The following is a 24148-nucleotide window of genomic DNA, read 5'->3' as shown; positions in this document are numbered from 1 at the left end:
CACATACATGTGTGCTAAATGCAACATTTCACGTGTCACAATTTTTTTCAACCCGGCCCCTAATACCTTTTCCGGTCATCCAGTCACTATGACGATTTTTTAGAACGCCAATCAACTCCTCGGGGAGAGATGAGCGTAACAATATGAAAGAGCTTCGTCTAAAATAGCGCGTTCAGCAATACAACCTTCCGGACGATACCGATTAGATGTATAATCCTTGTAGACTTTCATCAATCTTTCGAAAGGATACTGGTATCTCAAGTACACGGGCCCAAGGTACAAAATCTCCCTAACCAAGTGAATGGTCAGATGAATCATGATAGTGAAGAAAGAGGGTGGAAAATACATTTCCAATTGACAAAGAGAGGTTACAACGAGGTCCTGCAATGAATCCGCGTCATCGGGATCGATGACTTTCTCGCATATGGACTGGAAGAAGAGACAGAATCTAGTTATAGCATATCTTACCTTTTCGGGTAAAATGGAACGAATAGCCACAGGTAGTAATTGTTGCATCAAAGTGTGACAATCATGTGACTTTAACCTGGTGAGTTTTAGGTCTTGCATCGACACTAGGCTTTTGATGTTCGACGAATAACCATGTGGCACTTTAATTCCATTCAAGCATGCACGTAACTCTTTTCTCTCATTCCGTGAAAGGGTAAAAAGCTGCTGGCGGTAAAAATGTACGATTACCTCTCTTTTGTGGTGCAAACTCTAGCCTAATACCCATCATTTTCATATCCTCCCTAGCTGCGGCGTTATCCTTTGTTTTACCAGGAACATTCAGAAAGGTATTGATAATATTATCAGAGACATTTTTCTCAATGTGCATGAAATCGAGGCAATGCCTGACCTCCAGGTCAGGCCAATATGGAAGTTTATCAAAAAATATGGATCTTTTCTTATACCCACGAGTAGACAATTTAGAGCCGCTCTTCTTCCCATAATCTATCTCAATATGCTTTACTTTTTGATAAACTTCATGCCCACTCAAAATTCTAGGAGGTTGACGAAGTTCTTGTCTTCCATTGAATGCTTTTTGCATCTTGCGATAACAATGGTCATGAGACAAGAACCTCCTATTTCCCATATACACATACTTACGAGAAGACTTCAAGTATTCAGACTCGATATCCTCCCCACACAATGGACAAGCCTCTTTCCCATGAACTGTGTGCCCAGAAAGGTCGCCATAAGCCGGATAGTCAGATATTGTACACAATAACATCGCTCTCAAATTGAAAGTTTCGTTCTTATATGCATCAAATACTTCTATCCCACTATCCCACAACAATCGCAAATCATCTAGAAGAGGTTCCAAATATACATCTATATCATTTCCAGGTTGTTTAGGGCCGGAAATTAACAACGACAACATCAAATACTTTCTTTTCATGCAAACATATGGAGGTAAGTTATAAATAGCCAACACTACTGGCCAAGTACTATGTTGGCTACTCATGTTTCCGTGTGGGTTCATTCCATCAGTGGACAGCGCTAGACGTAAGTTTCTAGGTTCATTGCCGAACTCGGGATACTTAGCGTCGAACGATTTTCATTGCTTACCATCTGCCGGGTGTCTTAGCTTTCCATCATTTATTCTTCCTGTTTCATGCCAAGTTAACATTTTTGCATCATCGGAATTCGCATAAATCCTTATGACTCTTGGTATCAATGGAAAATACCACAACACCTTAGCCGGGATCCCTTCCTTATCCTTATAACGCCACTCCAAACATTTAGGGCAATTGGTTAAGTTTTGATATAATTTCCGATACAATATGCAATCATTTGGACATGCATGTATTTTCTCATATTTCATACCCACTCCTCTTATTAGTTTTTTCGCCTCATATGTCTTAACAGGTAGAACATTACCATCAGGAAGCAACTCCTTTATCAAGGCTAAAAAACTAGTGAAACACGTGTCACTCACCCCATTTGCCCCCTTGATATTATACAACTTCACCACAGTCGACATTTTTGTGAACTTACAACCGGGATACGAGAGGTGCTTGGACTCACACAACTTCTCATACATGTTGTTAAGGTCATCCCAATTACTAGTGTCATCACCTACATCTTCAAAAGCAATGGACTCATCATCATTCTCTTCATTATCTATAGACCCAACATTCAACTTCTCTACTTCCAACTCTTCCAACTCAAAAAACTCGGCAAACTCAGGATCATCAGTTAGCCTTTCGTGTACCTCAACATCATCTTCTTCAGAGTTATTCTCTTCCTCTAATGATTCCCCATGAAAAATCCAAAGTGTATAGGATCGACTAAATCTCCACTTTTCTAGGTGTATTTTAACGTCCGGAAAAGCCATATAGCTAATATTACCACATCTTTCACAAGGACATGCAATACTAGAAGAACCTTTCAAATTGTTCGAAACGAATTCATAAAATTCAGCTAAACCATCCTTGTAGGTGCGGTCACTCATATTTGCATCAATCACCCAAGTTCGAGTCATTATTCTACATTCGTAATAATAGGCAACTAATTCAGAAAATACAATAATAGGCAAACAAATAAACGAAATTCAGGAAAGCAATTAAGCTAAATTATCAACAAACTATAAACATATATATACCTGATTGATAAACACGATGAGGGAGAGAAGACGTGACAACAGTGACGGAGATGAAGACAGAGAGACGATCAGGGAGGAATGGAGGATGATATAGTAGCAGTATTAGCTTGTGTTTGTGTTTTGTAGCGTATAGCAGAATAAAGCAATATGTCGTTCTTAAGATTTTCATAATATTAATAACAACGGTTATTGAGTCTACAACCGTTGTTAAAAAGTATTAAAAACGGGTTCTAATATAACCGTTGTGATTACTTTTCACTAATTTGGCGCTGATGGTATCAAGCTATACCTCGTAAGTGCACGATTTTATCGTTGTACACTATTAAGGGTCGATCCCACAAGGAGTTGAAAAGATTACTAATTGTTCTAATCCGATCGTTTAGCTAAGTCGAAAATAAAAGATGAGGTTGTTATACTAATGCTATCTAAAACAAGATGAAATGCAAACTTAACAAAAGCAAGGAAAATAAGCAAGAACGAAGGATAAGTTGTAATTCAAATGATTAAACGGCCTAAGACTCGGTTCTTCCCAAACAATTCGCAATTCCACATAGTTAAATCTCTAGGCCAATCACAAGGGTAGTTAGGTGAGGAGGTGACGGCTCTAATTCGCCTAAGACCCCCCTCTCGGGTTCGAAATAGGACACTAGCACTACCCACCAACCCCCCTCTCGGGTTCGAAGGTCGGAATCCCTAACTCAATACCCGACTACCCCAAAAACATGCATTTTCCCAAGGTGGTCCGATATTTGCTAAGGTCATTAAGCCCCATCAATTCCCGGGTCATCCCACTCCCTCTCTCGAGGGTCGATTTCAAACGCTAATTTAGAGGTGTCCTACCCCGGTTCTCCCTTTCGGTCTCAACCGAGGTCAACAATAGGGTCAAATCTCGGGTATCCAAATCACAACCTAACCAACTCTCGTTGGTGGTCAAGGGTAAAAGTCGACACTACCCAAAAGTCAATCCATAAACCAAGTCATTCCTCTAAACTACCCTCACCAATTTCCCCAAATAATTAGCCTTTATGAAATTCAATTAATGAAATTACTCATGTTGGGTCAAACCGAGCCCTAGTGGGAGACTACTCACTAATCATGGTCCTAATTGCAAAACAAACAATAAAGATGGAGACTTTGGTCACAAACATGGTGAGAAGATGAATCTTACTACTAAACATGCAACAATCCAACAATAGTTGTAAAGAAAGATGATTTAATCTAATAACAAGGGTGATTAAACCTAAAGATGCAATCTTTAACCAAATCAACTCAAAGATTAAGTCTTTGAGGACAACTATCCAAGTATGAACAAATGAAAGAGAAACAAAGGAAAGATGAACAATAAAAAGATGAACAATGATGAAAATATCAACAACAAACAAACAACAACAACAATTTAACATAAACAATCAAACAAGCATGAAGGAAGAACAAAGTGTAAACAATTGAAAATAGGGAGAGAATTAATACCAACACAAATGCAAAAGAGGAATTTGGAATAGAAATAATAAAGAAGGAAATCCTTCAATCTTCTTACAAACCCAAATTCAAACCCCAATTAATTGAAGAACTAGCTTAATTAGGGAATGATTAGTGAAATAATTAACAAAGTTTGAAACTTGGAAAGGGAAATAATTCAGATCTAGGGTTGTGTGTCAAAGGGTTTAAGGAGAGGGGTATTTATAGGCTTGTACAAGATTAAGAAGAAAAGAGGAAGAAAAGCCCAAAATCCCGTCTGCTGCGTTTTGCCGGTGCACCGGCAGCCGGTGCTCCTACCGGCAAAACCGTGCAAAGAATTAAAACATCTGGCATCTGTGTTTTGCCGGTGGGCCGGTTGCCGGCCTGCCGGCAAAACACCTTCTTTAGGACTTTCTTCTTCTTTGTGATGTGTGAAATGCCGGTTGACCGGCTGCCGGTGCTCCTACCGGCAGCGAGGCCAAGCTTGTTTTTCACCAAATTCTCCAATTAATCCCACTTGCTGTGCTTTACCGGTGGGCCGGTTGCCGGCCTGCCGGCAAAGCACATTCCTCAACTTTTCTTCAAAATCTTAAGTCATTCTCTGGGGTGTGTTTTGCCGGTGGCTAGACCGGCTGCCGGTCTGCCGGCAAAACACACTCTTCAGCATTTCTTCACCTCTTCTTCATGTAAAGGCAATGGGGTGCCTTTCTTGCCCCAATTTCTCCATACTTGGATCGTTTCCTACAAAAGGATGCACAAGGTAACAAGTACGGGCATCGGGCACAAAATGCAAGGAAAAACACCCGAAACCGACTCGTTATGAGTCGGTATGCATAAAAGAAAGAGGGAATTAGAGGTAAATTAATCGTATATCAAACCTCCCCACACTTAAGCCTTACTCGTCCCCGAGTAAGTCCCTAAACCAAATGCACAAAGCATTATTATAATAGATATGGAGAGTGGATGCACAATATAAGCATCACTCAACTAAATTACTACTTAAACCGATCGAGTATTAGCGCACTCAACGCCCCTTCAACTCACAATTTGACACCCATGAGGGGAGAGTGCCCTATTGCAAGGCAAGTTGGGTCTTGCTACAAAACTTTCGACACATTCATCACGAAAGCATGTAATCAACAAATAGAATGCATCTAACAAAATGATCCACTTTCCTCATCTAAGTGGCCGAATTGTTCAAGCAACAAAACACGGTCTTGGTCGGGAGTACCGTCTCAGAAGTGCCAATTGAGGTGCCAACCCCCTAAATGTGACGAAAGCAACCCTTGTATGACCAATGCTCAAGAAACAAATTCAAGAGCGGGGAAAGGGAAGAAAGGGCAAGTCCGCCGAGAATTACAAAACCGACACAAGATTCAACCAAAGGACCCATGACTAAGGGGACCAAGGCAACGACATCCTCACGGTTTTCACTCGTCACTCAATGAAAGAACAAGGTGATTTTTGTGACAAAAAGTAACCAAAATCACTCGACTAACTCGACTAGCGAAAACGTGCCCGCAATCTAATGTGTAAAATCGTCCTATGTCCAATGAAATGCAAACAATGGGAAAATGCACAAGACATGAAGCAAGGGTTACAACGGGGCTAAGGAGAAGGTCGAAACGGTATTGGTGCAAGCACCGTTTGGACATGTGGGGTTCAAATCAAGAATCGTCGACACATCACATCCCATCTCTTTATTGCAACACATGAGACACGTCTATGCCCTAACATAGCAATGATGACCAAAACTATGCAAAAATTGCATAAACCCAACTCAAGTAGGAAAAATTTGATAAAACTCCTTTTATTTCAACAAATGGTAACGTCTACACCGTAACAACGACTCGGTTTCCCAAGTCATGCAAAAAATGTGCAAACCCGACTCATCTTTGGAAAAACATCAATTTGCCCCTTTTTATTTAGCAACGGCTTTTTCTACCCCTTTAAATGATGAGTAGGGGTGTTGCTTGCCTTTTTCTTTTTCTTGACAACAAACAAATATATACAACACAACTCATTTTTTTGATTTTTTCATGACTTTTTCACTTTTCTATTTTGTTTTTCATTTCTTTTTTCAAAACCTCTTATTTATTTACAAACCAAGTTCACCTCGAAATCCGACCCAAGTGGATGTGCAAGCCATCCACCGTCACGTCCCAAATCACCTCCTACAACACAACTACTAAACCGACCAATTCTTGGTTAAGGAAGGGTGGTTATGGGAATGTAGCTATTTAGGTGGGTTTGCCAAATGAAAAAGGCTAAGCTCAAAGGGGGTGAATAAAAAAGGGAAACAATGTAGGGGAGAAAACAAGGCTATGTGGCTATGTGAGGCACATAAAAACTGATTTTTGCTTCATATCATATGCACAAAAATGTAATGCAATTTCATGGTCTAAGGACGATGCGACACACTTATGCGTAATGATGTGACACGCCTCGCGAGGAGACCTACTCTCGAACCTAGATGAGGGCGGGGTATGAATGTACCCACCCTAGGAGGCTCTACCCTTACCTTTGAGTAGCTAAGTCAAGCCAAAGGTCTAGTCTACGGCCCTAGGTCTCACAAGATCGGTCCAAACTCATTGGTCAAGCCCTCCTTCCTCGGCTAACTAAGAGGCCACGGGCGCGAGTCACGAGGAGGGGAAAGGCACTATTGGACACATTAGTTCATCATGGGGGTACTTGGTTCCCTTCCTTTGACCATGTTCTTCCTTAAAAACTTATTTACAAACTCAATGCAAAAGAAAGAAATGCAACAAGTATTTACATGTGAACAAATGCATGCGGAAATTTAAATAAACATGAAATGAAACGTACAACAAATTGGCTAAACCTAGCAGCACATCAACACCAAAATTCCAAACGGTCTCCCAAGGAGACACCCAAAGCAACAAAATTCCCATTCTCCTTCAAAATATCAAAGATACCAAAAAGAAAGAATAGTAAAAAGGAGTAAGAGATAGGAAGGATTATACCAAGCGGTCTTCTAGCTCCTTTTTGCCTCAAGTGGTCAATGTGTCATGCCAAAGGTTAGACAAAACATATATATACAATGCAATTTTTTTGAATTTTTCAGAAATTTTTCAATTTTTAGGCATTTTCTCTAATTTATAAACATTTACAATTATAAACAAATATTCACAAGAGTGGATATTTCCCTCCCCACACTTGAGATGTACATTGTCCTCAATGGACAAAAGCATAGGGAGTGAATAAGGAAAAGAAATGAACATATTTTTTGATTTTTGATTTTTCAAAGGGAAAATAACATATTTTTGTGATTTTTGGTTTTGAAAAATTAAAAAGACATATTTTTGGGTTTTTTGATATGAGAACTCCCTCCCCACACTTATTTATTTACATTACTTCCAAATGGAAATAAATGTGTGGAGGGAATTCAAATTAAAAGCATGTTTTTGTTTTTTTTTTTAGGCCCTCCCCACACTTATTTATAGACATGGGAGGGCATATTAGTGAAATAAATTAACATGTTTTTGGTGGTTTTTGTCATTTTTCAATTTTTAGTTGGTTTTTGTTTTGAAAATGCAATGCATGCTCTATTCTATATGCTAAATTGAAATGACAATGCAAATTAGGCTAAGTGAATGCAATTACTAAATGTGACAATATATTACAAAATTGAAATCTAATGCAATCCTATATGATGCAACTAAATGCTTTATCAACTAAATGCATGCGAAAAATTTAAACATGAATGAGAAATTTGGATAAAAGGGAGAGATCGTACTTGTCATTTGGATTGAAAAGGGAGGATAAAAACCATCAACTCGGGGACTAAGACCCCATCTCATCATCATCATCTTCATCATTGTTATCTCCGGTAATGAAGTCGGAGCCTTGAACTAAATCCTCTTGGTTGAAGGTGAAGTTACTTCCACCACCGCCGGTACCCATGAGACCTCCCGTGAAGTCTCCACTCATATTCATCACACCGCCATCACCTCCCGTGAAACCACCACCCGATCCCGACGCACCCGCATCACTAGCAAAATAGGGCCGAACTCCCCCTAGCCATTGGGCATCATGCCCCTCCGGTCTAGACTCGGGCATAGGTGGGAAAACGGGGCGCGCAAAGTAATCCGGTTGGAGGTTGAAACCTCCGCGGGCCATGCTCCCATCCTCTCTCGAGTAGTTCCCATCGGGCCAGGTGAAGTAAGAGGGGTGAGGGTCCGCGTAGTCCACGTACTCTCGCCGACAAAAATCATCGTAGATGGGATAAGTACCGGTAGCTTGATCACAGTATATCCGGTCCAACTTCCTTCCCAAAACGTCCCTCTCACTAGCGGCTTTCGCCGTGGCAATGTCCATCCTCTCCATCCACTCGGTGAGAGATGGTGGTAAGGGAGGATAAGTAGGTGTGCCCGAGGAGGATCCCTCACCTTGTTGAAATTGCCACGGAGGAGGTTGATGAGTTTGTGGCATTTGATATCGGAGGGTGGATTGAGTGTCCACTCGACGGTCTCGTGAATAAACACGAGTAGGATTAGGGGGAGGTTGGTCGGTGGGTGGGTCTTGTTCAATATCAAGGAGATAGAACTCCTTGTCCTTCTCAATTTTGATGGCGGTAACATTTGGAAGCCGGATGGAGTTCTTGTGATTGATTCGCCAATATTCAAGGCCGTCATTGGGGTTCTCTTTGAGCCACTCGAGTTTTGTGGTCAAGTAGTGCTTTGACAAGTAAGTGTCCCCGGCTATCCAATTCATCGTAGAAAGGTCAATCGGACGGTCCATATTGCGGGCAATTCGGGTGATCATGCCACCCACATGTATCGGGGTTCTATGCCCCGGAGAACTTGCAATCTTGGATAGGTTGAGGGCTAGGTAGTGAGCCACATTAATTCGGAAGGGGGTGGGTTTTGTGAACAAGTAGGAGCCCAATATTTCAAGCTCGTGGGTCCTAAACACCCATGGCTCATCCACCGCAAGAACGGTGCACCCCATACATCTATGCCACACCCGAATGACGGGATTATGGCAACTTATCGCGGGCCTCTTCACCCCGGGTTGATCATCAATGCCCGAAATCGCTTTCCAAACACGGGAATAGTGAAAATCAGCGGGCGGGGTATGCTCCTGCGCATTTTCCAGCCCAAAAATTTGAGCCAACCGACCCAAAGTGATGTTGTGCTCCCGGTTCATGAGTCTAAAGTTAAGGGTAGCCACCATCCCGGTTTGCCGGTGTTTGGTAATCTTAAGACTACTCAAAAATTCCCATGTGATCCGAGGGTAAGTATACTCATGCATGGTAAATATGCCCCTCATACCACACCCCGCAAAAAGAGTTTCCGTCTCCCTAGCAATCCCAAGGGTAGACAAAGACGGATGATGAAGAAACTTAGTAGGGGTGAGGGGGCGATTTTTGAAGAGAATAAACTTACCCTTCATAGTTGGTGTGGCAAACTCGACTGTAGGAAAGTCCGGATCGGGGTATGTATCGGTCGCCGCTTGAGCAATCAATGCCGCTTGGTCCCTTTCTATGTCGGCTCTTGTTCTTCTTCCGGCCATTTTGATGATTGGAGGAGATTGGTGAAGGTAGGGGGAAGTTTGATTGAGTTTTAATGGAGTTAGGGTTAGAAAGGGGGAAAAATTATGGAGGAGTGATGAAGGAGAAGTGAAGAAATGAATTGGAAAAGGGGGGTCTCGTGTTGTTATTTGTTTTCTGCGGGTGTGTTTTGCCGGTTGGCGAACCGGCAGCCGGTCTGCCGGTAAAACACACTCTCCCTTTTTTTTTAATTTTCGAATTTCTCCTTCAAAAATTTGACCTCGCTGCCGGTGGACCAACCGGCTGCCGGTCCACCGGCAAAGCACTCTCCTTAATTGAATTTCCCACATAACAGGTGTGTTCTGCCGGTGAGCCGGCTGCCGGCCTACCGGCAAAACACACTCCTACTCAAAAATCAACTTCCAGTATCATAGTATGAGTGTTTTACCGGTGAGCCGGTTGCCGGCCTACCGGCAAAACACTCCTCTTCACCAATTTTAAAAATTTGCCAAGTCTTCAGGTGTGTCATGCCGGTGGGCCGGTTGCCGGCCTGCCGGCAAAACACACTCCTCATCATCAATTCTTCGTGTTTTCATCTTGCCAGGTGTGTTATGCCGGTGAGCCGGTTGCCGGCCTACCGGCAAAACACACCACTACTTAAATTTCTCAACAATTTTGTTTGGCCTCGCTGCCGGTGGACCAACCGGCTGCCGGTCCACCGGCAAAACACAACATACAGCTAATTTTTGTTGTGTTCTTCCAATTTGCTCAATTTTTCTTCAACTCGACTTTGAGCTTTTTCATTGACCCCGGGATTCATGTTTTCCTCAATTACACCGACGCATGATGTCGGGATTTCGGGTCAACGAAAATAATACTTGTGTTCTTCAAAAGTGACCTCCGTCACTAATCCAAATAGACAAAATACGACTCCAAATCTCTCACTACTAGTCTAGAATGCAAGTTATTTACAAAGATGCATGGGTTGCCTCCCATGTAGCGCCCTTGTTTAATGTCGTAGGCTCGACGGAGTTATGAATAACAATCAATAATTTGGAATAAAGGTGGCGATGTAGCTCACATTCTTGATAATAGGAGTTCCGGCAACATAGTGCTTGAGCCTTTGCCCGTTCACCTTGAAGGGTTGATCCCCATCGGATATTTCAACGGCACCATGTGGAAAGACGCGGACCACGGTGAAGGGTCCCGACCACTTAGACTTGAGCTTTCCCGCAAACAACTTGAACCTTGAGTTAAAGAGGAGAACCAACTCCCCCTCCTTGAACTCTCTCCGAATGATGGCCTTGTCATGAAATCTTTTGGTCCTCTCCTTATACAATCTAGAGCTCTCATAAGCCTCTAGCCTAAATTCTTCAAGCTCGTTGATGTCAAGTAGCCGCTTCTCTCCGGCGCTTTTCAAGTCAAAGTTAAGGAGGCGGATTGCCCAATGCGCCTTGTGCTCCAACTCAACCGGCAAATGGCAAGGCTTCCCGTACACCAACCGGAACGGTGAAGTTCCTATTGGTGTTTTGAAGGCGGTCCGGTAAGCCCACAATGCATCATTGAGCTTGGTAGACCAATATTTCCTTGACCGGCTCACGGTCTTTTCAAGGATCATCTTGATTTCGCGGTTAGAGATTTCGGCTTGGCCGTTAGCTTGTGGGTGATAGGCAAGACTCCGCCTATGTTGCACCCCATGTTTCTTAAGTAGAGCATCAAGAGTCCTTTCCCGGAAATGAGTTCCACGGTCACTAATCACAATTAGTGGAACCCCAAACCGTGGGAATATGATCGTCTCCATGAGTTTGGTCACCGATTTCGCGTCACAAGTCTTTGTTGGGATTGCTTCCACCCATTTGCTCACGTAGTCCACCGCTACAAGGATATACTCATTCCCATTTGATGAGGGAAAAGGGCCTTGATAGTCTATGCCCCATACATCGAATACCTCCACTTCAAGTATGTAGTTCATTGGCATTTCATGCCTCTTTGAAATGTTACCACTTCTTTGACACTTGTCACACTTCTTGACGTAGGCGGCCACATCATGGAATAAAGAAGGCCAATAAAAGCCACATTGAAGTACCCTTGCGGCTGTTTTTCGTGAACTACCATGCCCTCCACTTGGCATGTCATGGCAATGAGAGATTATGGGTTGTACCTCTTCGTTCGGGATGCATCTTCTAATTATCCCATCCGCACAAGACTTGTAAAGGCATGGTTCCTCCCAAAAATATTGCTTAAGATCGTGAAAGAACTTCTTCTTCTTATGGGAGTCATAACCATGTGGGATGACCCCGGATACCAAGTAATTGACATAATCCGCGTACCAAGGGACATCCATCAAAGCAAGTGCGAACAATTGATCATCCGGCAAGGAGTCATCAATAGGCAATCCATCCTTACCCTTCACATGTAATAGCCGAGAAAGATGATCGGCTACCACATTTTCTACACCTTTCTTGTCTCGAATTTCAATATCAAACTCTTGTAGCAAAAGAATCCACCGAATCAAGCGTGGTTTTGACTCCTTCTTGATTAGCAAGTGCCTCAACGCCGTGTGATCGGTGTGCACAATTACCTTAGAGCCCACCAAATAAGAACGAAACTTGTTCATGGCATAAATGACCGCCAAAAGCTCCTTTTCGGTGGTGGTGTAGTGTGATTGAGCTTCATCCAAGGTCTTGCTTGCATAATATATGGCATGGAGTTTACCATTCTTCTTTTGTCCAAGCACTGCTCCCACCGCTACATCACTAGCATCGCACATCAACTCGAAAGGTTCTCCCCAAGTGGGAGGTTGCATAATCGGAGCGGTGATGAGAGCTTCTTTCAACCTATTGAAAGCATCCAAACACTCATTAGTAAATTCAAATGGCACATCTTTTCCAAGCAACAATGTTAAAGGTCGGGCAATCAAAGAAAAATCCTTGATAAATCTCCGGTAAAAACCGGCATGCCCAAGAAAACTTCTAATTCCTTTCACATTAGTGGGAGGGGGTAAAGTTTTGATCACTTCAATCTTGGCTTGATCAACTTCCAAGCCTTTACTTGACACTACATGACCCAAAACGACCCCGGATGTCACCATGAAGTGACATTTCTCCCAATTCAAGACTAGACCACTCTCTTGACATCTTTTCAAGACCTTACCCAAATTAGCTAGACAACCATCAAATGAGGTGCCTACGACGGAGAAATCGTCCATAAACACCTCCATGATATTCTCAACATATTCAGAAAATATCGCAAGCATGCATCTTTGAAACGTAGCCGGCGCATTGCAAAGCCCAAAGGGCATGCGCCTATAGGCAAAGGTGCCAAATGGGCACGTGAAGGTGGTCTTTTCTTGGTCATTAGGGTGAATCAGGATTTGGAAAAATCCCGAAAACCCATCAAGGTAGCAAAAATGAGAATGTTGGGCAAGTCTTTCCAACATTTGGTCAAGGAAAGGGAGGGGGAAATGGTCTTTCCTAGTTGCCTTGTTAAGGCGCCTATAGTCTATACACATCCTCCACCCGGTTGTGACTCTTGTTGGAATGAGTTCGTTCTTATCATTGGTGACTACCGTGACCCCGCCCTTCTTCGGCACAACATGCACCGGGCTCACCCACGCACTATCGGAGATAGGGTATATTATGCTTGCATCATAGAGCTTCAACACCTGCTTCCTAACCACTTCTTTCATAGCGGGGTTAAGGCGGCGTTGAGGCTCAATGGAAGATGCACTCTCATCCTCCAAATGAATGCGATGGGTGCAAAAAGAAGGGCTAATCCCCTTGATATCATCAATTGAGTACCCAATGACATCCTTGTATTTTTTCACAACATCAAGTAGCTTTTGAAGTTCGGTGTCATTGAGTGCACTATTGACAATAATAGGGTAAGTGTCATTAGGGCCAAGGAAAGCATGTTTAAGAGTAGAAGGAAGAGGTTTCAACTCCACTTGAGGAGGCGTAGATCTCTCCTCCTTTTTACCATCTCCTCTCAAGCTTTCAAATTCTTTGTCCGAGTCTTCTTCAATTGTAGCTTCCATAGCCAAAGCATACTCCCGGTGTTCCTTGCAATCCTTTACCTTGCCCTCAAGGAACCCTTGTAAACCTTTGTCTTCATCAAATTTCTTCATATCAACCCATTCTTCTACCACATCAATCATATAACAAGACTTTTCTTCCGAAGGCTCTTTCATAGCCTTGTTCAAGGAGAATTCAACCTTTTCCTCTCCCACTTGTAGAGAAAGCTTCCCATTCTTCACATCAATCATGGCACCCCCCGTAGCAAGGCAAGGGCGCCCCAATATGATGGGAATATTTGAGTCTTCGGGGATGTCCATAACATAGAAATCACATGGAAATGCAAGTTTCCCCACCTTGAGCGGGACATCCTCCACAAGACCAATCGGGTATCTTACCGACCTATCGGCAAGTTGGAGAGAAACCCTTGTTGGTGAAAGCTCATAACCTTTCAACTTCTTGAAAATTTTGAGGGGCATAAGACTAATGCTAGCCCCCAAATCACACAAAGCCCTCTCAATGTGCACGGTCCCAATCTTACAAGGTATGGAAAAACTCCCCGGGTCTTCAAGCTTTTGAGGAGCCTCATTCATGAGAATTGCACTACACTCCTTGGATAAGTTCACCGTGGTTGTCGGGCTTAAGGAGTTTTTGTTTGAGATGAGCTCCTTCAAGAACTTTCCATAGCTTGGAATCTCCTTTACGGCATCAATGAAAGGCATAGTAATGTTGATACCCTTCATCATATCCATGAACTTCCCATACTTTTGTTCAAGTTTGGCTCTTGCCAACCTTTGTGGAAAGGGAACCGGTGGTACATAAGTTCTTACCACTTGTTGTTGAGGCTCTTCAACCACCCTTGTTGGTTCATCAATCACTTTTGGAGTTTCCACAACAATTTCCACGAGTTCCTCTTCTCCCTCCTTTTCTTCAATTACCTTAGGAGGTTCAACCACAACTTGAGGTTCAATGACATTACCCGGTCTACTACTCTTCCTTTTCTTGACGAATTCCCGGTCTTCCAAATCCCTACCACTCCTCAAGTGGATAGCATTCATGGTTTTCGGATTTTCCTCGGTTTTACCCGGGAATTTACCTTGGGAGGCTTGTAGTTGGCTCATTTGGGTAGCCAATTGGGATATTTGGTTGTCCGTCATTCGTTGAGAGGCTTGCATTTGGGTTCTAAGTTGGTTGATGGAAGTGGTTGTCTCTTCTTGTTTTTGGGTGGTATGGTTGATGAATTGTGTTTGATGAGTCATCATTTGTTCCATCATGAGTTCCATGTTTGACTTTGGTTGGGTGGGTTGTTGGAATGGTTGGAAATTTTGTTGGAAAGGTTGGGTGGTTTGTTGGAATGGTTGGGTGGTTGGTGGGTTAAGTGATTGAAATTGTTGTCTAGGTTGGAAGGTTCTTCCTTGGAAACCCGGTGGACCTTGATTGAATGTGGTGTTTTGTTTTTGAGTTTGGAAGTTTGGTTGTTGTGATTTTTGTTGGAAGGTTGGGTTTTGGACATTTTGAGAGCCATAAGAGAAGTTTGGGTGGGCTCTCAATCCGGGGTGATATTGGTTGTTGTTAAACGCTTGCTTGGCCGGACTAGACTCCCATATCCCGTTCACTTGCTCCATACAACTTCCATCTCCAACCACCAAAGGACACTCATTGGGTGGGTGTCCTTGGTCTCCACAAAGCTCACAACTATAGACTTGGTTCCTCATAGAAGAATTGCTAGATGTCTTGCTTGAGCTCATCAAGGCAACTTGTTGCTTAAGTTCTTCTATCATCTCTTTCACTTCCACATTGTTGGCCGATTCGACCGTTGACTTCCCTTTCCTCTTGTGCCTATCATTGTTCCAATGAAAGGTACGAGAAGCCATTTCTTCAATAAGCTCTTTCGCCGTCTTGTGATCTATCTTATCCAACGCTCCCTTCCCCGAGCCGGAATCAAGGTTCATCTTCATCTCATTGTTTAACCCTTCATAGAAATTGTTGATGAGCTCATCATCCCCAATACCGTGGTGAGGACATAGCCTTTGGAGGCCCTTGTATCTCTCCCATGCTTCATAAAGGGTCTCATCTTCTTGTTGGGTGAACCCTTGGAGCTCACTCTTGATTCTTGCGGTTCGTTGGGGTGGGAAATACTTGTTGAGAAAAGCCTTAGAGACATCGTCCCAAGTCCGAAGAGAGTCGGGTTCGCAACTTTTAAGCCATTCCTTGGCACTTCCCCTCAAAGAGTAAGGGAAAAGCCTAAGGCGTACGGCATCTTCCGTGACTCCATTGGCCTTGAACATGTCACAACTATCCAAGAACTCGTTGAGATGCTCGTTGGGGTTTTCGGTGGCTCTCCCTCCGAATTGATTCCCTTGGACAAGTTGAAGCAAGGTGGCCTTCACATCGAAATTGTTGGCTTGAATGGGTGGTTTGACGATACTCGGATTCACCACCTTTTTAGGAGCCAAGTTGTCTCTCATAGGAACCGCGGCCATTGTCACTTCCGTTTCCGGTGTTGCAAAAGGATTTTCGAAATCTTCAAAGATCCGTGGTTCTTCTTGAAGGTCCTCAATTACTGGATTTTCTTGAGGAATCGGTGTTTCTATAAGCCCTCTTCTACGGAGTGAATTTAGTCTTCTCGCGGTTGCTTCGATCTCGTGGTCAATCGGGCGAATTGGTTGACCTCTTCGAGCTCTCCTAACCATGCAAAAAGTCCTACACACTCAAGAGAGGGGTTAGTAACAAAAGACTTAGTCTAAACAAGAACGAAAACAATTAATATCTAGCCGAACTCCCCGGCAACGGCGCCAAAAACTTGATGGTATCAAGCTATACCTCGCAAGTGCACGATTTTATCGTTGTACACTATTAAGGGTCGATCCCACAAGGAGTTGAAAAGATTACTAATTGTTCTAATCCGATCGTTTAGCTAAGTCGAAAATAAAAGATGAGGTTGTTATACTAATGCTATCTAAAACAAGATGAAATGCAAACTTAACAAAAGCAAGGAAAATAAGCAAGAACGAAGGATAAGTTGTAATTCAAATGATTAAACGGCCTAAGACTCAGTTCTTCCCAAACAATTCGCAATTCCACATAGTTAAATCTCTAGGCCAATCACAAGGGTAGTTAGGTGAGGAGGTGATGGCTCTAATTCGCCTAAGACCCCCCTCTCGGGTTCGAAATAGGACACTAGCACTACCCACCAACCCCCCTCTCGGGTTCGAAGGTCGGAATCCCTAACTCAATACCCGACTACCCCAAAAACATGCATTTTCCCAAGGTGGTCCGATATTTGCTAAGGTCATTAAGCCCCATCAATTCCCGGGTCATCCCACTCCCTCTCTCGAGGGTCGATTTCAAACGCTAATTTAGAGGTGTCCTACCCCGGTTCTCCCTTTCGGTCTCAACCGAGGTCAACAATAGGGTCAAATCTCGGGTATCCAAATCACAACCTAACCAACTCTCGTTGGTGGTCAAGGGTCGTAAGTCGACACTACCCAAAAGTCAATCCATAAACCAAGTCATTCCTCTAAACTACCCTCACCAATTTCCCCAAATAATTAGCCTTTATGAAATTCAATTAATGAAATTACTCATGTTGGGTCAAACCGAGCCCTAGTGGGAGACTACTCACTAATCATGGTCCTAATTGCAAAACAAACAATAAAGATGGAGACTTTGGTCACAAACATGGTGAGAAGATGAATCTTACTACTAAACATGCAACAATCCAACAATAGTTGTAAAGAAAGATGATTTAATCTAATAACAAGGGTGATTAAACCTAAAGATGCAATCTTTAACCAAATCAACTCAAAGATTAAGTCTTTGAGGACAACTATCCAAGTATGAACAAATGAAAGAGAAACAAAGGAAAGATGAACAATAAAAAGATGAACAATGATGAAAATATCAACAACAAACAAACAACAACAACAATTTAACATAAACAATCAAACAAGCATGAAGGAAGAACAAAGTGTAAACAATTGAAAATAGGGAGAGAATTAATACCAACACAAATGCAAAAGAGGAATTTGGAATAGAAATAATAAAGAAGGAAATCCTTCAATCTTCTTACAAACCCAAATTCAAACCCCAATTAATTGAAGAACTAGCTTAATTAGGGAATGATTAGTGAAATAATTAACAAAGTTTGAAACTTGGAAAGGGAAATAATTCAGATCTAGGGTTGTGTGTCAAAGGGTTTAAGGAGAGGGGTATTTATAGGCTTGTACAAGATTAAGAAGAAAAGAGGAAGAAAAGCCCAAAATCCCGTCTGCTGCGTTTTGCCGGTGCACCGGCAGCCGGTGCTCCTACCGGCAAAACCGTGCAAAGAATTAAAACATCTGGCATCTGTGTTTTGCCGGTGGGCCGGTTGCCGGCCTGCCGGCAAAACACCTCCTTTAGGACTTTCTTCTTCTTTGTGATGTGTGAAATGCCGGTTGACCGGCTGCCGGTGCTCCTACCGGCGGCGAGGCCAAGCTTGTTTTTCACCAAATTCTCCAATTAATCCCACTTGTTGTGCTTTACCGGTGGCCCGGTTGTCGGCCTGCCGGCAAAGCACATTCCTCAACTTTTCTTCAAAATCTTAAGTCATTCTCTGGGGTGTGTTTTGCCGGTGGCTAGACCGGCTGCCGGTCTGCCGGCAAAACACACTCTTCAGCATTTCTTCACCTCTTCTTCATGTAAAGGCAATGGGGTGCCTTTCTTGCCCCAATTTCTCCATACTTGGATCGTTTCCTACAAAAGGATGCACAAGGTAACAAGTACGGGCATCGGGCACAAAATGCAAGGAAAAACACCCGAAACCGACTCGTTATGAGTCGGTATGCATAAAAGAAAGAGGGAATTAGAGGTAAATTAATCGTATATCAGGCGCCAAACCATTAACAACGGTTAAAATTTAACCGTTGTTATTAGTTTTTTCATTAACAACGGTTGTTTAAGTATGACCCGTTGTTAAAACCAATAACAACGGTTAACAACACAGAACCGTTGTAATTAAGTTTGGTAAAATTCGCGGAATCAATTCTACAACGTGTTTTGATGATTTTCGTGAATAAGCGTTGTTAAAGGGCCGTTGTGGTTGCCTGTATTTGTAGTAGTGATAGCAGAAGGACTTATACAAACTAGACATTTGGATACTACTACTCAAATTGCAGACATAATGACAAAAGGTCTTGGTGAAGCCCAACACATGTACTTGAGTCAAAAGTTGGGAGTTGTTTATGAACTACCAAGTCCAACTTGAAAGGGGAGTATTGGACATATTGCTCAGAGTTTATGAAACAACTACTGAAATAGAGCACTGCACATATCATCAAGCTATACATCATTAGCTATGCACATTGGATTTCTGTGATGAATAGATTTTAGATCCTTCTAGAGGACTCTACATTCTGTTATGATGACTCAGACCTGAGTCAACACTCAGACCTGAGTCAATATAACAGTATTCTATTATGAAGAAGAAAATATCTTTGATATTTTAGGTTGTTAGCTTATGTTGATTGAATCGTGTATATAAGGACATGTACATTTGAACTATAGAGAAACGTTTAGTAAAGATGAGCAGAAATGAGTTGAAATAAACTCAATGTAGCTAATCTAAACTGATTATAAGATGATGAGAGTATTAATTTCAAAAATAATCTAGTTAGAGGAAATAGACTCTTCATTTATTTCACTAAATATTTCCCATAGATGATGAAAGTTCGGTAAATGAATAATATTCCCTTAATCCTAACCGTGTTTTTTTACGTTACAGGGTTAGGGCCGCACCCATATATACAGAGGAGAGAGAGTGCAGTTTATAAGTTTAAAGAGATTATATTTCAAAACCAATTAGCAATAGAAGAAGTATCCTTTTAGCTTATAAAATGGTAAACTTTATCCTATTTTATCAATGTGGGGCACTCGCATGTGACACTCTTATTGAATTTCTTCACATAGAGTTCTACATTATGAGTTCATGACATTGAATTCTCAAGACTACCAAACACTCACATTTTGTGTTGTTCAGATTTTGTGTTATTACATACATACATACATGGTGCATTCACTTTAAACTAACCATGATCAAGATTGCCCCTCCAACATTCACAAAATTCTCAACGTAAGTCTTCTCGTTTGCTCGGATAGTGGATATTGTATGCATTTTTGCTCAAATACAAATTTTGAAATCGAGTTGGTTGCATCACCTTTTGTTCTTGCATATTGATCTTTGCATCTTATCGTTCAATAATTTCTATTTTTTCATAACCTCGAAATTAAAAAAAAAAACACCGAAGAGATGAAAGTGACTCTTGCAGCTCAGTATGATGCTGAAACTACGCCTAGAAGCGGATGAAGTGAAGAAACTGGGCCCACTTCAAGGTAAATTGACCCGAAATGATTATCGAAGCCCAAAGGCATCTGAACTATTAACTTGGCTAAAAGTTAGAGGCATGCCCAACTGCTTGAAAATTAACCCGTTACACTAACAGAGATGAGACATCATAAGCCAATGTAAGCAAATAGAAGCCGTTTACATACTTTGTGCTGGAGTGTTGGACTGGTCATGAGATGGAGGTGGTGGTGGTGAACTGCCAGGAAGCGTATTTGAGAACGCATAAGGCTCATAATGGGCATTGCATGACGGATTTAATATGTAACAATGTATTCTTCCCGGGCATAGGGCTGGAATGTCATAAGTTAGTATCTGAAGACATTTTCGACAGTCATACGGCGACAAATTAGGTGTGCATTGGGCCATGGCGTAGACCTTGGCGGTGTCTCTGACATCTATTGTAGCACTATGGTACCCGAAATACTTTGTCATTGATGCGGGGACGTTCACCTGAGAATAGAATTCTTCTGACATATTTTGGAATAAATTTCACGCTAAGTTTATGTACGCTATTTGATATGTCGCCATTTTATGTTTGCTCCCTTTGTAAACACTGTCATCCTCAACCACTATCTCGAGAAAGGAGTTGTCCGAATACCGAACCATGCATATTTCGAACCATATAACGCCTTTCTTATATTTTCTACATTGTACGCTCAAGTTGACAATGGAATTCGAGACACAACTCTTGCACTCGTGAGGACTTATGTCTCCGCGACACAAGTACGACCCGTAGACCACCTCACGGCCATGGCCCGAGGTGTTGGTAGCGTAGTAAGCTCTCTTGTCATCTCAGCTATACCCGAAAGAAGACCTCTTAAGTAAAGACCGTGAGAGTTGTTTCCCGTGCCTCCGCATTTACTAGCGAGGTAAGAATCACCAAAACCGCTTGAATGTCCCATATGTAGCAAGAATACAACAAATGCTAATACTAATGTCGAAGCCATGATGGATTTATTTACGTAGGTAGATGATGGATTTTTTTATGTGTAATCTTCAAATGTAGTGGACATATTTTATAAGGCTATGTAGCAATTATGAATGGGAAGCTTAAGTGCACAAGTTGTGCAGTTGTCTCTTATGTACTCTACTTAATTACATTCTGAATTTTTGATATTTTTAAATTTAATTTGTGAGGAATTTTAAGCCATTACATATTTACATACCACTGACTAATTTTTTGAGTTGGTTTGGAAATTCGAAAAATAAATTATGATGTAAAAATGCGGAAGCAATTAACAATTTGCTTTTGGTGTTTGATCAGCTCGTCCCCCATTCATAATGTATCGAGTCCATTTACATCAAATTTTAAGTCATTATATTACCACTGACTATATTTGTACATCAATTTAATTGTCATTAAGAGCTACCAATGCTCTATGATTGGTAAATTTGACAATAAAACCGATATATTTGATCAATTAAATGAAATTGTCTTAGCTCCCCTATGACAAGTCTCTCTACCACCTGATTTTTGGGTCAAGACACTGCCAAAGTATGAAATATTTGAATAAATACACTACATTTTCTTGTTGAATATCAAAAAATATAACTTACTCGTACATATTAATCATATTTATTTTGCCTCGAATATTACTATGTTTATTAATGTTTTGCCACGATTACGGTCACTATTGTTGTTCTCTTCGATTTTTTTACGTAGTTTTTATTATACTCCCTCCATTTCCGTCATTTGTTTACATGAAGGTACCACACAGATATACAAAGCATAAGCCTAATGAGATTTGCTTGTTGAAAGATCCCCTTATGGTCTTAAACAAACATCTAGGCAATGGAATTTAAAGTTGACAAAAGTTTCTTACACTACTACAAAAAATGCATAAGAGACCGGTTACAAATGGCATAAGAAACCGGTTTATAACTGGTCTATATCTCACAGGTGTCTTAGCCTAAGAGACCGGTTATTTGAACTGGTTTCTTTGGTTAGTATAACCAAAGAAACCGGTTGTCACTAAAAACTGGTTTCTTTGATTAGTGGGTGGGACACCAGTTATTGGTGAAAACCGGTTTCTTTGATATTATCTAAGAAACCAGTTTTAGATTAAAACCGGTCTCTTTGATATTATCTTCGAAACCAGTTTTGGACTAAAACCAGTCTCTTATATTTTATCTAAAAACAAAAGAAAAAAAATAGAATTGTAAAAGGTCAAGACGTACGAAATATTAATGAAAAATTATAACTACTAAATAAAATGTTACAATTATTAGATTACATAATCACCATCAACTTTCCATAGCAACCAATCTTACAATATTTATAATTAGATTTGTATAAACTAATCCCCAATTATAAAAGTAATAAATCTAGCAAAATAATAACTATCAAGTCAACTTTGTCGTCGAAATCAGCTAATCTGTACCCAAACTCGAAGTCATCACACTAGCCTCACGCTAGCCTCGCTCTTGCACGAAGGGGAAAAAAAACAAGCAGCAAAAACAAAATTCTTGTAGATACCTATTACAACATGATATTATACATGTAGAGCTAATTTTCGAAATGGAAAAACTTAATTAAATGAAATGATACTGTAATTCATCTTAAAGTTTAGTGACTGGTAGGAGTTTATAGTACTCCTGATGTTCAAAGAGTAACTTCACAGATGAGACCATAATTAGTTAACATTATTGCACGTGCAATTTGCTTAACCTTTCATTCAAACGAAAATTAGTATAACATGAAAAATTCTTGCTACCTGTGAATTAGCTTTAAGTATAAAACAGAAGATGAGACTACTGACATTGAATAAATTTTAAGTCCATAACATAAATTTTAGTCCACAAGATGCTGAAACACACCTGAAAGCGGCAGTGAAAAACAGGTTCACACGGATCACATCAAAACTGTTACTAAAAACTTTGTCCATCTCGTATACCATCTAGTGTCGCTCGTTTGTGTAAAGGTCGAGGAAAGCTCCATAACCAAGGGCATTCGTGTTTATAGGCGGTATTTGCGCAGAAAGCATGTTCATTCAATCGAAAATTTCAAGATCCATACAAAATAGCACTAAAATCACAAGAATTTTTCAAAGCCTTCTGCCTATTAAAAAAACGAAGTACCCAAACTAACCTTACTTGCTTATTTTGTTGGTTATAGAGCTTGAACATGTTGATGAGTTTAGATTGTATGAAACAAAGTAAGAAGAGAGAAGTTTGTTGAGGAGAAAGATTGAGAGAGAAAGAAGTGAATTGTATTGAATAGAGAATAATCTGATGTGTTACAATGAAGGAGAGTCTGCTATTTATACACACAAGCATAAACCGATCGACTTAATCTATCTCTATAACTAATTTCCCTTTAAGGTTAGTTACAATCTAACAACCTTGTAACTAACTTTTACAACCGTATTTCTTGCTTAGTCTCCAACACCCCCCCGCAAGTTGGAGGGTGTGGAGAACATCCCCAACTTGGTCTGTAAAAATTGATGCTTTGGACCAGGTAAAGCTTTAGTAAACAAATCTGCAGGTTGATGCACTGTTGGTAAATAAGAGAGGGAAATTAGACCTTCTTGTAGTTTGGCCCTTACAAAATGGCAATCCAAGTCTATGTGCTTGGTCCTTTCATGAAATACTGGGTTCCTTGCAATATGTATTGCAGACTGACTGTCACACTTGACAGGTATTGGGAGGATATCAGAAACTGAAAGCTCACAAAGAAGGCGACTGAGCCAAGCAAGCTCAGCAGTGATTCTGCGTAAAGACCTATACTCAGCTTCTGCAGAGGAAAAGGATAGAGTTTGTTGCTTCTTGGACTTCCATGACAACAAAGAACCTCCTAGAAATATGACGAAGCCACTGACTGACCTTCTAGTGTCAGGACAAGAAGCCCAGTCTGCATCGCAAAAGCCTTGAAGGGAAAAGTCTGGTATATTATTCAGCAGGATACCTTGGGACATATGACTGGCAACATATTTAAGAACATGAAGAGCAGACTCCCAATGTTGTACCCGAGGAAAAGCCATGTACTGGCTTAAGAGCTGCACAGCAAATGCAATATCTGGACGAGTATGAGTTAGATAGTTGAGCTTCCCTACTAATTTCCTGTAATCAGCAGGGTTATCTATAAGATTGCCTGTTTCATTGTTGAGCTTGATAGTTGGATCCAGAGGACTATTGTATTGTTTTCCTGTATTACAGCCAAATTCTTCAACTAATTCCTT

General features: G+C 41.3%; 1 non-coding gene across 1 annotated transcript; it reads left to right on the top strand.

Moving 5' to 3' along the window:
• The first annotated feature begins 15595 nt into the window (after positions 1-15595).
• LOC141597691 (small nucleolar RNA R71) lies at positions 15596-15702 on the top strand. The gene has a single exon (XR_012522912.1). It is a non-coding gene; the product is annotated as a small nucleolar RNA R71 (small nucleolar RNA).
• The last annotated feature ends 8446 nt before the right edge of the window (positions 15703-24148 follow it).

This window comes from Silene latifolia, chromosome 8, assembly GCF_048544455.1.
Source record: "Silene latifolia isolate original U9 population chromosome 8, ASM4854445v1, whole genome shotgun sequence".
NCBI classification, from domain to species: domain Eukaryota; kingdom Viridiplantae; phylum Streptophyta; class Magnoliopsida; order Caryophyllales; family Caryophyllaceae; genus Silene; species Silene latifolia.
This window is presented reverse-complemented; position numbering and strand designations above follow the sequence as displayed.